Source organism: Manihot esculenta, chromosome 15 (genome assembly GCF_001659605.2).
Source record: "Manihot esculenta cultivar AM560-2 chromosome 15, M.esculenta_v8, whole genome shotgun sequence".
NCBI lineage: Eukaryota > Viridiplantae > Streptophyta > Magnoliopsida > Malpighiales > Euphorbiaceae > Manihot > Manihot esculenta.
In genome coordinates this window covers 7,770,916-7,788,478 of record NC_035175.2, presented here as the reverse complement: position 1 = coordinate 7,788,478, position 17,563 = coordinate 7,770,916, and positions in this window count along the sequence as shown.

Below are 17,563 nucleotides of genomic sequence, written 5' to 3'. Positions count from 1 at the left end.
ATCCTGCCAGGAACCCGTGAGGGTGAATGGATGTTAAGAGCTGTTCACGACGCCAGTGGAAAGCCCGAGGTGGCAAGAGGCTAGGCGAGGGATAGCCCTGGGCCGTGAATGGTAACAGTTCCGGGGTTCACGTCCGGGCTGTTACAACCTTGGCCGAAAATAGGGAGAAAGCTCGCCCATTTTGGCTAAGGGGCTCTTTTATAGTGGCTGGCCAGGCCACATTCGGGAGCTGAACGTACCTCCGCATGCATGCCATGTTCGGCGGCCGAACTTGAGGTTCGGCGGCCGAACCTGGGCTTCCCTCACTTACGCCTTCGGGGGCCTAAGGCACACCCGAAACGCCTGCATGTTCGGCGGCCGAACCTGGGTTTTTCTCCAAGGTTGTTTTTATTCAAAAACTCATTTCCTCTTTACTTAAAATCATCAAAAACATTAAAACATTTCATGAAAACATGGTTTTACCCTTCTAGAGGTCTCCGACATCCGAGATTCCACCGGACGGTAGGAATTCCGATACCGGAGTCTAACCGGGTATTATATTCTCCCCCCCTTAAGAACATTCGTCCCCGAATGTTCCTCAACTAGCACATAGCATGGCATACACATAACATACATGTAAAGCACATAAAACTCACCAGGAACTAACCTTAGAAAAGATAAGGGTATTGATGGAGCATGGACTCCCGTGTCTCCCAGGTGCACTCTTCTATATTGTGGTGGTTCCACAGGACTTTCACCATCGGGATTTTCTTGTTTCTCAGCTTTCTGATCTGGGTGTCTATGATCCGCACTGGCTGCTCAACATAGGTGAGATCCTCTTGGATCTCCACATCAGGCTCACTAAGAACCTTGCCCGGATCTGACACAAACTTCCTCAACATTGAAACATGGAAAACCGGATGGATTCTTTCCATTGAAGCAGGCAAATCTAGCTTGTACGACACATTCCCAATCTTCTGCAAGACTTCAAAGGGTCCGATGTATCGTGGGGCTAGTTTACCCTTCTTCCCAAAGCGAACCACTCCTTTCATTAGAGACACCTTGAGCAATACCAGATCCCCCTCCTGAAACTTTACCTGTCTTATGCGGACATCTGCATAACTCTTCTGTCTGCTGGCAGCAGTCTTGATTCTTTCTCTGATTATGGGTACCACCCTGCTGGTAATCTCTACTAGCTCAGGCCTTGCCAAGGCCTTTTCTCCAACTTCCTCCCAGCAAACAGGTGACCTGCACTTCCTCCCATATAAAGCTTCATATGGAGCCATCCCGATGCTAGCATGATGGCTGTTATTGTAAGCAAACTCCACTAAGGGTAGATGCTGCCTCCAAGAACCACCAAAGTCCAGCACACACATTCTAAGCATATCCTCGATAGTCTGGATGGTCCTTTCTGACTGTCCATCAGTCTGGGGGTGGAAGGCAGTACTGAAATCCAACCTGGTACCCATGGCACTCTGCAGACTCTGCCAAAACCTGGAGGTGAACTGGGGCCCTCTATCAGACACTATTGAAACAGGAACCCCATGCAGCCTGACGATCTCATCCACATATATCTGCGCCAACTTGTCCACAGAGTAGCCACTCCTGACAGGTATGAAGTGAGCAGATTTGGTGAGTCTGTCCACAATCACCCATATGGAGTCCAATCTGTTGGACGTCGCCGGTAACCCCACTACGAAGTCCATAGCTATATTCTCCCATTTCCACTCAGGAATAGGTAGCGGGTTAAGCGTTCCAGCCGGCTTCTGATGTTCCATTTTCACCCTCTAACACACTTCGCAGGCTGACACAAACTGTGCCACTTCTTTCTTCATCGCTGGCCACCAATAAACCTTCTTCAGATCTTGATACATCTTGGTGGCTCCGGGGTGAATGCTGTATCTTGCATTATGAGCCTTTCTCATAATGTCTCCTTTTAGCCCTATGTCGTCTGGTACACACAATCGACTCCCATAGCGGAGGATCCCTTTACTGTCAAATCTGAACTCACTGTCCTTGCCTGACTGAACAGTCCTGGCAATCTTCACTAACTCTGGGTCCTCATGCTGTTTCTGAGCCACTTGCTCCAGAAACACAGGTGTCACTCTCATCTGGGCCACTAAAGCACCTGTACCAGATAACTCCAACTGTAGACCTTCATCAATGAGCTTGTAAAACTCCTTCACCACTGGTCTCCTCTCTGCCGTTATGTGGGATAGACTGCCTAGTGACTTCCGGCTTAGGGCGTCTGCCACGACATTCGCCTTACCCGGATGATACTGAATCTTGCAATCATAGTCACTCAGCAGCTCTACCCATCTCCTCTGTCTCAAATTCAAATCTCTTTGACTCAGGATGTACTGCAGGCTTTTATGATCTGTAAAGATCTCACATTTTACCCCATAGAGGTAGTGCCTCCACATCTTGAGTGCAAAGATTACTGCTGCCATCTCTAGGTCATGCGTGGGGTAATTCAACTCATGCTTCTTTAGCTGCCTAGAAGCATAAGCAATCACCCTCTCATTCTGCATTAGTACACAACCCAGTCCCACACGGGACGCATCACAAAAGACTGTAAAGTCCTCATCACTAGATGGCAGAGCTAAAACTGGTGCTGAAGTCAACCTCTTCTTAAGCTCTTCAAAACTCTCTTCGCACTGGTCGGTCCACATAAACTTCTGATTCTTCCTGGTTAGTCTGGTCAGAGGAGCTGCTATTTTCGAGAAGTCCTGAACGAACCTCCTATAGTAACCTGCCAAACCCAAGAAACTCCTTATTTCTATCACTGAAGTGGGTCTAGGCCAGTTAGCCACAGTTTCTGTCTTCTTGGGGTCCACTTCTATCCCATTTTCTGACACCACATGCCCCAAGAAAGAGATGCTCCTCAACCAGAACTCACACTTAGAGAACTTGGCATACAAGCCATGTTCCCTCAAGGTCTGTAGAACCAACCTCAGATGATGGGCATGCTCCTCTGCATTTCTGGAATACACTAAGATATCATCTATGAAGACAATCACAAAGTGATCCAGGTATTGACTAAACACTCTGTTCATGAGATCCATGAATGCTGCAGGGGTGTTGGTTAACCCGAACGGCATTACAAGGAACTCAAAATGCCCATATCTGGTCCTGAAGGCTGTCTTCGGCACATCCTCCTCCCTTATCCTTAGCTGATGGTACCCCGATCTCAGATCTATTTTGGAGAAACAACCTGCTCCGGCTAGCTGGTCAAATAGATCGTCGATCCTAGGCAACGGGTACTTATTCTTGGTAGTGACTTTGTTCAACTGCCTGTAGTCGATACAAAGTCTAAGGGATCCATCCTTCTTTCTGACAAACAAGACTAGTGCACCCCAAGGTGAGGTGCTCGGTCGGATGAAGCCCTTTTCTACCAGCTCTTGCAACTGCTCTTTCAATTCCTTCAACTCGGCTGGAGCCATCCTGTAGGGAGGGATAGAGATCGGTCGGGTTCTAGGCATCAATTCTATCTCGAACTCTATCTCCCTAGCAGGTGGTAAACCTGGTAGCTCATCTGGGAAGACGTCTAGAAACTCTCTAACCACTGGCACCGAGGCGGGCACTCTAACCTGACTGCTCAGCTCTCTCACATGAGCCAAATACCCCTGACATCCCTTCCTAAGCAACCTACGAGCCTGAAGAGTTGATATCAGACCTCTAGGTGTACCCCTCCTGTCTCCTCTGAAGACTACCTCTGACCCATCCTGACCTCTGAACCTGACTACCTTGTCCCTGCAGTCCAAGGTAGCACCATGGGTAGATAACCAGTCCATCCCTAGAATGACGTCAAAATCTGTCAAGTCTAGAACCACAAGGTCGGCGGACAAGCATCTTCCCTCAACAAACACAGGACTACACTGGCAGACTGACTCTGCCACTGATGGATCACACTTGGGTCCACTGACCCAGAGAGGACACTCTAACTCAGAGATCATCAACCCCAACCTCTGGACGGCTCTCGGAGCAATAAAAGAATGAGATGCACCAGGGTCCATCAAGGCATACACATCTGAACAACCAATGACTAAATTACCTGCCACCACAGTGTTAGATGCATCTGCCTCCTGTTGAGTCATCGTGAAGATCCGTGCTGGAGCTGATGGACCTTCACCTCTGAAACCCGCTGAAGAAGAGGCTGCTCCTCTCCCTCTACCTCTGCCACTGGCCTGAGTCGCGGCTGGGGCTGCTGGCTGAGCCACACTACCAGAAGCTGTCTGCTGAGACTGTGCTCCAAAAGCTGCCCTAGGACACTCCCGAGCCATGTGTCCCTCTTGCCCGCATCTGAAACAGGCTGCTGTCCCAGCCCGAAAAACTCCCCTGTGTGGTCTACTACACTTTGCACAAACTGCATTATCCGTACCAGAGCTCGAGCCACTCCCTAGTCCCAGACTAGACTTGACCTTGTTCCAAAACTTGTTCTTCTTGGGCTTCCTAGTGGTGTTACTCCACTTTTTGCTACCTGAAGCTGCTGCACTCAGAGAAGAAGAGCCTGGGGTCTTGGAACCAGAAGGCTGTGCTACAGACTGTCTGACTGTTCCCTGAACGATGGCACTGACCTCCATTTTTCGGGCCATATCCACTATGGCATGGAAGCTCTCCCTATCTGCTGACTGGATCAAGGAGGAATATCTGGAGTAGACTTTCATGATATACCTCCTTGACCTTTTCTGGTCTGTGTCAAGGTTTTGCCCCGTAAATGGCAACAGCTCCAAGAATCTGTCTGTGAACTCCTCTACACCCATCTCATCAGTCTGCCTCAACTGCTCAAACTCTATGATCTTCAGCTCCCTTGAACTATCTGGGAAAGCCCATCCTGCAAACTCGTTTGCAAACTCCTCCCAAGACATGCTGTCTACTCTGGGGTTCACATAATTCTTGAACCATTCCCGTGCCTTCTTGCACTTAAGCGTGAACCCAGCCATCTGAATGACTCTACTGTTGTAACAGCCCGGAAACCGATACCCCTCTGTAACGGCCCGAACCGCCACCGACGCTAGGATCCAGATCGGCTTAAGGCCGCCGGGACCCGTAGCAAGCCAAACATACATACTATTACCTGGTCAAATCCCATACATGATTAAAAACTTAACCATAAAAACATGAAAACTGAACATCTGTTGAACCCAAACCTGACCTGTGCATGTATCCTGACATGAAACATACATCAAAAAAATCATAAAATCATAAAACCTCCACTGGAGTCCTCATCATATACTCCAATGGGGTAACATTACATGCCTCAAGTTTGGTTCTCAACTCAACATATAACATAAGCATAACCATGCATTAACAGGGACTAACCAGTCTATAGGGCCAAGCACAACTAATCCATAGACACAACTTTACTTAACATTACATCATCTTACATGAATTTATAATACATGTCCACTCTAACATACTAAACATAAACATAATCTAAGCTATTACAACATGCATATCTTAACCTTGACTTTACCCTGCAGCCTCTGGACTCTGACTTAAACCTGCAACACTGGGGTTAGGGGAAAGGGGTGAGCTAAAAAGCCCAGTGAGTAGAAACAGAGAGAAAAATCATTCATTAATTACATGCTTTCATGAAATGCGTCATAACACAAGTAAATCACATAACTTTCTCTGGTCCGTCTCGGGGTTCATGCAGATAACTATTCCCCACGGAGTGTTTTCTGAGAGTACTCTTGAATTGCTAGCATCTTTACTCTCAAGGATCGGACATGACCCCAAAAATCCCTCTGTCGGTGCCTGGCTCCCCAAAGAAGCTCACAGGACTAACATAGACATAACATGGTGTCTGGTCCACAGAGAGCTCACATGGACTTTCCTACAGGTACTCGTCCGGCTCTCAAAGGACTTAGACAAGACTCAATGACAGATATGGGCTATTGGAGTCGCCTTGGTCCAAACCTACCTCAGCATCAACATGAAATAATGCAATGCAACATATTCGTGAACTAGTGCAATCAACCTACTATACATAATCATGATGCATGCTCATGCTTTAGGCCTTAGAATTTCTTAAAATAAAACATTAAGTTTAGTTCTACTCACCTCCTGGCCGACGCCGACTGACTCTGCACCTGCTAGCACTAATGGCCTCCTCGGTCTCTCGGGTCCGATCCTACACAGGTGGACTCGAATGAGGTGCCAAACATACTCTAACAACTCATAAACATACCCCCAAAAACCCCTCTAAACATCACTTAAACATGCATGGAAAACACCCAAGAAACGGCTGGACAGGGCACTTTCGGCGGCACCTTCGGCGGCCGAAAGTCCCTTCCAGAGACGAAACTCGGGTAGGTTCGGCGGCAGGTTCGGCGGCCGAAACCCTAGGACAGAAACGAAAGTCCCTCCTTCGGGGGCACATTCGGCAGCCTAAAGACTGCCTCCCATGCAGGTTCGGCGGCCGAAACTCCTTTCGGCGGCCGAACCTGGTCCCCTCTGGACGACAGGTCCGATTCTGCCAAGCCAAAAACCAAACTCAAATATACCCAAATCCTCACATACTCTCTCCCAACATGCATACTCACTCCCACAAGCATAAAGGAGCATAAACTAACATAAACTCCTCAACACAAACATCACATAACATACATTGGGCATAAAACCCACATAAACCTAAACATGCATATCTATCCATACTCAACCATCAAAACCTTCATAAAACTTCATAAAAACACTAGGGAAGCAAGGATCTACACTTACCTCTTGAAGATCGAGGGTGGTGTGATCCCTAACTCGGAGGTGTGGAGAATCCAAGCTCCAAAAGCTCCAAGCTCCCAAAACTCCTTTTAAGCTTTAAATCTTCAAACACAAGGGTAGAAATCATGAAAAACTTGAGAGATGGGTAGAGAAAACACGAAAACGACCAAAGGAAGGCATAAACTCACCTGAGCTCGAGAATAGGGAGAAAACTCACCCATTTCCGATCTGAGGGCCCTTTATAGGTGGCCTGGTCGAAGACCTTCGGCGGCCTAACGTGCCCCCTAAACTCATGCATGTTCGGCGGCCGAACTTGACTTTCGGCGGCCGAACCTTGGCTCGTTTAAATAAGACTTTCGGAGGCCAAAGGCGCTCCCAAAGCCTTTCCATGTTCGGCGGCCGAACTTCACTTTCGGCGGCCGAACCTGGCAAATGCCTCCTTGGTCTTTTTCTCTTCAAAACTCAATTCATTTCCCTTTAAAGCCATGAAATCATGTGAAAACATTTTAGAAAACACATTTTACCCTTCTAGAGAGATCCAACACCCTAGATTCCGCCGGAAGGCAGGAATCCCGATGCCGGAATCTAGCCGGGTATTACATTCTTCCCCCCTTACAGAACATTCGTCCCCGAATGTTCCTCAACTACTCGTGCATAAAAACATAACATAAGAACATATCATCGTACATACACATCAAGCAAGCAATCAAGCAAGCAAGACCTCTAAACTTTCTCCTAAAAGAGACACGGCATTGCCGGAGTCAAAACTCCCGGTTCTCCTAAGAACACTCCTCAAACTGGGGTGATTCTACAGGACCTCTTCATCTGAATCTCCTTGTTCCAAAACTAACTAACTGATGTGTCCATGATCCACAATAGCTGCTCAACTCAGGTGAGATCCCTTGGGACCTCCACCTCTGGTTCCTCAAGAACCCTACTTGGATCTGACACGAACTTTCATAAAGTGGAACGTGGAAATCCGAATGGATTCTCTCCCTTATGAATCACCCTTCTCAAAGGAAACACCTCAAGCAATACCTCAACCTCCTCCTGAAACTCCTCCTGCTTCCACTGCGCTACTCTGATCTTCTCTTCTGATCCGCAAGGATCCATCCTTCTTTTCCACAAAAAAACGGCACTAGAACACCCCAAGGAGAGTGACTAGGTCGGATGGAACTCTCATCTACTAACTCCTGCAGTTGCTCCTCCAACTCAAAACTCTGCAGGTGCCAACCTGTAGGGAAGGATAGAAATGGTTCTGGGTCCAGACACCACTCCTATTCCAAGCTCTAACTCCCTAACAGATGGTAAACCTGACAGCTCGTCTAGGCAGACATCTAAGAACTCTCTAACTACTACTATCACTGAGGCTGGTTCCCGACCCAATTATTAACTCTCCAGCAAGAACTAGAACCCTCTGACAACCCCTCCTACGCACCCTATGAGCCTGACAGGCTGACATCAAACTTCTAGGCAACCTACACTGTCCCCTCAAAAGACTACCTCTGACCCATCCTGTCCTCTGAACCTGGCCACCTAGTCTCTACGGACCAAGGTAGCACCACAAGTAGAAACCCAATCCATTCCGAGAGTGACGTCTGAACATTCAAGTCCAAGACCTCAAAATCGGGTGGATGGATTCTACCCTCAGTTGACACCTGAACTGAACCGGCAGACTGACTCTGCCTCAGATGGATCACACTTGGGTCCACTAACCCTGAGAGAACACTCTAGCCTAGAAGTTATCAACCCAAACCCCTCGACGACTCTTTAGAGTAACTAAGGAAAGAGAAACACCAAGGTTCACAAAAGCATGCACATCAGAACATCAAAGTGAGCGTACCTGACACCACCGTGTTCGATGTGTCTGCCTCCTGCTGAGCCTGGACGAAGATCCGAGCCGGAGCTGACGGACCTCCTCTAAGGGAACCTGCTGAAGAAGAGGCTGCCCCTCTCCCTCTGCCTCGACCACTAGCCTGAAACATGGTTTGAGCTGCTGGCTGAGTCGCTCCACCTGAAGCTGCCCGTTGAGACTGAGCTGACCGGAGCTTATTAGGACACTCACGTGCCATGTGCCCCTCCTGTCTGCATCTAAAACACACTGTCGTCCCAGCCAGACAAACTCCCTGGTGTGTCTTACCACACCTCCTGCAATGAGTTGCACCCGAACCAGAGCTCGAACCACCAAAACCCAGACTGGCCTTCAAATTCTGCCAAAACTTCTTCTGCGACTTCCTGAGACCTCTCTTCCATTTCTTACCTCTCGTGGCAGCTGTACTCAAAGTGGAGGGATCAATCCCTCCTGAACCCGAGATTCTAGAATCCTGGGTCTGAGCATCTTCCTGGGAATCTCCCATACCTTCTCCAAACATAGCCACATCCAAACTCATATCTCTCCTCTGAACATCCATCTCAGGCTCTCTCATACTAGCTGACATCCTCCTTAGATCCATACCTTCTCTGCTTGCATCAAAAGACCTCCTAGGGTCCCTTGATGTCCTCCATCTACTGACTCCCCACGACTGCGCTCTCGGCAGGGTAGGGGGAAAGGTGTCCTTACCTTCCCTCTCTGACGGAACTCCTGTCGATTCCACAGATCGACGAGTACCCCACATCCTGACTCCTCTGAAGCATACACACAAGCATGCAAACAACATCAGCATCATACGGTCCATGTGGAAACACATGAACCTACATCATACATACATAGCATACATAACATGTCATACATCATAGCATTTATGCACATGCATGAAATCATGGCATATCACATCATCATAGCAAGACAGGACTCGACATCCTATCCTAGTGGACATGCTCTTACTCTTAATCTTTCTTAATGTGCTTGCCCTACTAACACAACCTCTATGACAACCTCTTTCCGATGTGAGATATCTCAAATCCCTGAGCACATCGCTCAACACATCGTACTCTTGAGGCCCTAAGCTCTGATACCATTTTGTAACATCCCGGAAACCGATACCCCTCTGTAACGGCCCGAACCGCCACCGGCGCTAGGATCCAGATCGGCTTAAGGCCGCCGGGACCCGTAGCAAGCCAAACATACATACTATTACCTGGTCAAATCCCATACATGATTAAAAACTTAACCATAAAAACATGAAAACTGAACATCTGTTGAACCCAAACCTGACCTGTGCATGTATCCTGACATGAAACATACATCAAAAAAATCATAAAATCATAAAACCTCCACTGGAGTCCTCATCATATACTCCAATGGGGTAACATTACATGCCTCAAGTTTGGTTCTCAACTCAACATATAACATAAGCATAACCATGCATTAACAGGGACTAACCAGTCTATAGGGCCAAGCACAACTAATCCATAGACACAACTTTACTTAACATTACATCATCTTACATGAATTTATAATACATGTCCACTCTAACATACTAAACATAAACATAATCTAAGCTATTACAACATGCATATCTTAACCTTGACTTTACCCTGCAGCCTCTGGACTCTGACTTAAACCTGCAACACTGGGGTTAGGGGAAAGGGGTGAGCTAAAAAGCCCAATGAGTAGAAACAGAGAGAAAAATCATTCATTAATTACATGCTTTCATGAAATGCGTCATAACACAAGTAAATCACATAACTTTCTCTGGTCCGTCTCGGGGTTCATGCAGATAACTATTCCCCACGGAGTGTTTTCTGAGAGTACTCTTGAATTGCTAGCATCTTTACTCTCAAGGATCGGACATGACCCCAAAAATCCCTCTGTCGGTGCCCGGCTCCCCAAAGAAGCTCACAGGACTAACATAGACATAACATGGTGTCTGGTCCACAGAGAGCTCACATAGACTTTCCTACAGGTACTCGTCCGGCTCTCAAAGGACTTAGACAAGACTCAATGACAGATATGGGCTATTGGAGTCGCCTTGGTCCAAACCTACCTCAGCATCAACATGAAATAATGCAATGCAACATATTCGTGAACTAGTGCAATCAACCTACTATACATAATCATGATGCATGCTCATGCTTTAGGCCTTAGAATTTCTTAAAATAAAACATTAAGTTTAGTTCTACTCACCTCCTGGCCGACGCCGACTGACTCTGCACCTGCTAGCACTAATGGCCTCCTCGGTCTCTCGGGTCCGATCCTACACAGGTGGACTCGAATGAGGTGCCAAACATACTCTAACAGCTCATAAACATACCCCCAAAAACCCCTCTAAACATCACTTAAACATGCATGGAAAACACCCAAGAAACGGCTGGACAGGGCACTTTCGGCGGCACCTTCGGCGGCCGAAAGTCCCTTCCAGAGACGAAACTCGGGTAGGTTCGGTGGCAGGTTCGGCGGCCGAAACCCTAGGACAGAAACGAAAGTCCCTCCTTCGGGGGCACATTCGGCAGCCTAAAGACTGCCTCCCATGCAGGTTCGGCGGCCGAAACTCCTTTCGGCGGCCGAACCTGGTCCCCTCTGGACGACAGGTCCGATTCTGCCAAGCCAAAAACCAAACTCAAATATACCCAAATCCTCACATACTCTCTCCCAACATGCATACTCACTCTCACAAGCATAAAGGAGCATAAACTAACATAAACTCCTCAACACAAACATCACATAACATACATTGGGCATAAAACCCACATAAACCTAAACATGCATATCTATCCATACTCAACCATCAAAACCTTCATAAAACTTCATAAAAACACTAGGGAAGCAAGGATCTACACTTACCTCTTGAAGATCGAGGGTGGTGTGATCCCTAACTCGGAGGTGTGGAGAATCCAAGCTCCAAAAGCTCCAAGCTCCCAAAACTCCTTTTAAGCTTTAAATCTTCAAACACAAGGGTAGAAATCATGAAAAACTTGAGAGATGGGTAGAGAAAACACGAAAACGACCAAAGGAAGGCATAAACTCACCTGAGCTCGAGAATAGGGAGAAAACTCACCCATTTCCGATCTGAGGGCCCTTTATAGGTGGCCTGGTCGAAGACCTTCGGCGGCCTAACGTGCCCCCTAAACTCATGCATGTTCGGCGGCCGAACTTGACTTTCGGCGGCCGAACCTTGGCTCGTTTAAACAAGACTTTCGGAGGCCAAAGGCACTCCCGAAGCCTTTCCATGTTCGGCGGCCGAACTTCACTTTCGGCGGCCGAACCTGGCAAATGCCTCCTTGGTCTTTTTCTCTTCAAAACTCAATTCATTTCCCTTTAAAGCCATGAAATCATGTGAAAACATTTTAGAAAACACATTTTACCCTTCTAGAGAGATCCAACACCCTAGATTCCGCCGGAAGGCAGGAATCCCGATGCCGGAATCTAGCCGGGTATTACAACTGTCATCAACCCCAATCTCATCTGTGATTACCTTAACCCTTTCAAGATACACAAATGGGTCATCCCTTTTTTCATATTGAGGAGCACCCAACTTCATGTAGTCGGTCATCTTGACCTTGCTCCCACTGGCTGAGCTAGGTCTAGGAGGTTGAGTAACTGAGGTTGTTGGTTCTGTAGGTGGTGGAGGTGGTGCAACATTTTCTGAGGTAGGGTTTGGATAGTAAGGTGGGGGTGGATACATTGGGTACTGTGAATATGGTGGGTAGTAGGGTGGGTATGGCATCTGTGTGGGATAAGGGGTGAAGCTAGGGTAATCCGATGTACCTCCCATCGAATACCCGGGATTTTGTGAGAAGTGTGGGTAGTGGGGTGGCTGAACAAATCCCGAGGCCTGAGTGCCTCATTGGGACTCTCCCATTCCCTCTTCTGACATGCTAACTCCCAAACTGCCATCCCTCCTCTGCTTTACATCCATATCATCCCCCATGTCTTCTGACCTTCCTCCCTGAACTGTTCCCCTCACTGATCTGCTCCTACCCAGATCCAGAGACCTTCTAGGGTCTCTTACTGCTCTTTCTCTGTTAGACCTACTAGACATTGCCCTAGGCAATGTAGGAGGACGGGCGCTCATGCCCTCATCCTCAGGTGGCACTCCAGTCAATCTTGCTGATCAACTAGTTCCCCTCATCCTGTTTTCTGAAAGGCAGCACATAACAAGCAAACATTAGCATCATATGGTTCATGTGGGCACACATGAACCCTCATCACATACATCACATATCATTAATGCACATGCATATAATCATGGCATTTCACATCATCAAACAAGACAGGACTCCACATCCTATCCTAGTGGACATGATCTTCCTATTGTGCTTGACCTTCTATAACCTCTATGAGCCCGACACTCTAGGTCCGACCATATGAACCTAGGGCTCTGATACCATTCTGTAACGACCCGAAAATTGGACCGCTACCGGCGCTAGGATCCAGATCGGCTTAAGGCTGCCGGGACCCGTAGCAAGCCTGACATGTAACCTATAAACCTGTTTAATCCCATACATGATCAACAACATACATAAAAATTAAAACTTTTCTTTCATACATTCTATCATACACCAAACTCAACTTGTGCATGCACTATACATAGTCATAATCATAAACTTGACCCCTCTGTGGGATCTCATCAATGCCCCCAATGGGTGGTATAACATGTGTTAAGTTGGCTAAACATAATCATCAATAAACATCTAAGATCATGTAATAAAAGGGATAACAACATCCATAGGGTCAAGCACAACTTCTAATCCTCAATATCATTATACATAACATGACTATTCAAACTTTACATCATCTTACAATTTTATCATGTCCACTTCCTATCTATTACAAACACATGACTTTACTCTTCTTGACTTCTCAGTCTAGCCCGTACCTGCAATCCTGGGGGGATTAGGGAAAAGGGGTGAGCTACAAGAGCCCAGTGAGCAGAATAATAGAAAACAACATTTAAAATCTCATGCCATCATGTAATGCAACACATCACAACAAATCACATCTCGGATGGTATTGTCACCAATAGTCCTCTACATTCCAAAGTGCCGGGACGTAGAATGGGTACAATCGGTCTTTCTCTTAACATAACATATCATACATACCAATGTGCCAGGGACGTAGAATGGATACAACCTGGACTTTCTCTTACATAGTGCCAGGGACGTAGAATGGGTATAACCTGGACTTCCATACCATATCATGCCGTAGCATCATCATACTATATGAGGACTAAAGGATCATTCAATAACCAATCCACATCAACATCATAAATGCAATGCAACATATTCGTGAATTCTAATGCAAACAACCTAATTCATCACATGGCATCCATGATGCATGAACATGCTCAACTGTATAATTCATTTGCTTGAAAAACATAAAGGTTTATTGTACTCACCTCTGGCTGAAGCTCTACTGACTCAGAAGCAGCTGAACTCACTGCTGGGGTCCTCGGTTCCTCGGGTCCGAACCTACACAGGTGGACTCAAATGAGGGACTAAACAACTAGAACGTAACTCTAAAAACATCCCCCGAAAACCCCCTAAAACACTTCAAAACAATCATGGAAAAACATACAAAGGAAGGCTGGACAGGGCACTTTCGGCGGCAGGTTCGGCGGCACCTTCGGCGGCCAAAACTCCCAGACAGAGGCGAAACTCATGCATGTTCGGCGGCACTTTCGGCGGCCGAAACTCCCAGACAGAGACGAAAGTCTCATTTCGGGGGCAAACTTCGGCAGCCGAAGGCTGCTTCCATAAGAGGGTTCGGCGGCCGAAAGTCCTTTCGGCTGCAGAACCTGGTTTCTCCCAAAGGGCAGAAACTTGGTTCAAACATGCACAAATGCCTCCTAACTCATACCATCATGCATATAGCTCAACCAAAACATGCATACAAGCTCCTAGGGGTCTCAAACTACCTAAAACCCCATCTACAACACACAACAACAACACATTGCTCAAAAATACAACATAAGCTCATAAACCTAACCTTAGGCTAAACATGCATTCTACCCCATAGATCTTACATAAAACTTACTTAAAACATGAAATGAGCTTAAGATCGGCTCTTACCTCTTGAAGATCGAGAGAGAGACGACCTAAACTCGGAGGTGGGAGAGATTTGAGTTCTTGAACCTCAAAGCTCCAAAACTTGCTCAAAACTTGAAAATCTTCAAAACAAGATGAAAACTTGTGAAAATCGTGAAAGATTTGAAGGAAAGAACTCAAGGATGGTGAGGAACAGCGGAAGGGCTCACCTTGGCCGAAAATGGGGAGAAAGCTCGCCCATTTCGGCTAAGGGGCTCTTTTATAGTGGCTGGCCAGGCCACATTCGGGAGCCGAACGTGCCTCCGCATGCATGCAATGTTCGGCGGCCGAACTTGAGGTTCGGCGGCCGAACCTGGGCTTCCCTCACTTATGCCTTCGGGGGCCTAAGGCACACCCGAAACGCCTGCATGTTCGGCGGCAGAACTTGAGGTTCGGCGGCCGAACCTGGGTTTTCCTCCAAGGTTGTTTTTATTCAAAAACTCATTTTCTCTTTACTTAAAATCATCAAAAACATTAAAACATTTCATGAAAACATAGTTTTACCCTTCTAGAGGTCTCCGACATCCGAGATTCCACCGGACGGTAGGAATTCTGATACCGGAGTCTAGCCGGGTATTACATACATGATCTTTTTATTGATAGTTATGTTTAACCAAACTTGATGCATGTTATGTCACCCCTTTGGAGCATTGATGAGGACTCCAAGGTGGGTTAATGTTCATGATTATGTATGGTGCATGCACAGGTTGAGTTTGGTTGATAGATGAAAAAGAAAAGTTTAAAATTTTTATGTATGTTGTTGATCATGTATGGGATTAAACAGGTTCACAGGATGTATGTTAGGCTTGCTACGGGTCCCGGCGGCCTTAAGTCGATCTGGACCCTAGCGCCGGTAGCGGTCCGATTTTCGGGTCGTTACAGATAAAGAAATAAAAAAAATTCAACAGGGAAGAAATAAGTAAAAGCAGAGATGAAAACGAGCAGAACAAAGGTGAGAAACCAGCGTATGGTAAAAAACAACCGAGGGTAGGGGGTATTTATAGGGTGAATATGGCGCCTCTTAAAGAGGCACCAGGATGGTTTGGCGCCTCTTTAAGAGGCGCCAGGGCGATGCGTTTTCTCGAGGTGCCAGGCTTCCCGAGGCGCTAGGTTGAGGCTGGCGCCTCTCAAAGAAGCGCCAGTCTATAGCGCCTCTCAAAGAGGCGCCAAGACTACATGTGGCACCTCTTTGAGAGGCGCCAGGTTCTGGCGCTTCTCAAAGAGGCGCCAGGCTCTCTTTTGCCTTGCCACCTGACAGGCGAACCCCAAAATGGCAATTAAAATCTCCCCAATTTCAAATTCGCAAATAAAACTTTCCCCGCTTCTAATTTTGCAAAAAACCCACCAAAATAAGACTCTCAACCATAAATATTGTAACGCCCCGGAAAGCCGGACCGCTACCGGCGCTAGGATCCAGATCGGCGTAAGGCCGCCGGGACCCGTAGCAAGCCTGACATATAACCTGTGAACCTGTTCAATCCCATACATGATCAACAATACTCAAGAACCTGTAAACATTCTCATAGATCAACCAAGCTCATCCTGTACATAATCATATGCATAAACATAAACCTCCACTGGAGTCCTCAATCAAATACTCCGATGGGGTATCTCATCATACATAAGAACTTGGTTGACTCATAACATCATAACTTATGAACATAAAGATCATGTGTACAAAGGGGATAACCATACTCAAAGGGGTCAAGCACAAACTCTAATCCTCAATATCATTAATACATTACATGACTTATACATTACTCTTACATTACAACATTTATCATGTCCACATCTAACTATTACAACACAGGCATGAATCTACTCTTCATGACCTTCTGGCCTATCCCGTACCTGCACACCTGGGGGTTAGGGGAAAGGGGTGAGCTACAAGAGCCCAGTGAGCAGAATAATAAAACATTACATTTTAAAATTTCATGCCTTCATGAAATGCGTCACATCACAACAAAGCCACATCAAGGGTAAACCTGTCACCAGCTAGTCCCATCGTCATAACTATTGCCAGCGGCGTAGTCAAAGGCTCACTGGACTTCCTGTAAACATAACATAACTTACACTGCCCCAAGGCCTTATTAGGCACTTGGTCTTGGCGTCCCATGGTGCCAGGGGCGTAGTCAAAGGCTCCCTGGTCTTTCTTTCTCATAGTGCCAGGGGCGTAGTCAAAGGCTCCCTGGTCTTCCTGCCAGGAACTAGTGGATCATCCAGCATTTACCCACATCAACAACATAATATGCAATGCAACATATTCGTGATGTCTAATGCAAGCAACCTAGTATATCACATGGCAATCGTGATGCATGAATATGCTCAAAACTTATATTTCATCAATTTAAAACTTAAGAGTTTATTCTACTCACCTCTGGTTGGCTCTAAAGACTCTGACAAGTTACTGAAGCAGCTAGCACTGCTGGGGTCCTCGGTTCCTCGGGTCCGAACCTACACAGGTGGACTCAAGTGAGGGACCTAACATATGTGAACATAACTCTAAAAATACCCCCCAAAACCCCCTAAAACATCATGAAATAATCATAGAAAAACATGCATGAAATGGCTGAACAGGGCACTTTCGGCGGCAGGTTCGGCGGCCGAAAGTCCCTCCAGAGCCGAAAGTCAGGCACTTTCGGCGGCCGAAAGTCCCAGACAGAGACGAAAGTCTCTTTTCGGGGGCAAGCTTCGGCAGCCGAATGCTGCCTCCACAAGGGGGTTCGACGGCCGAAAGTCCCTTCGGCTGCCGAACCTGGTTTCTCCTAGAATGGCAGAAACTTGGTTCAAATGAACCTCTTGCCTCCCAAAACCTCAAATCATGCAACAACTAGTTCTAAAACATGCATACATGTCATACATTTCACCTAGGGGTCTCAAACTAGCATATACCCCAACT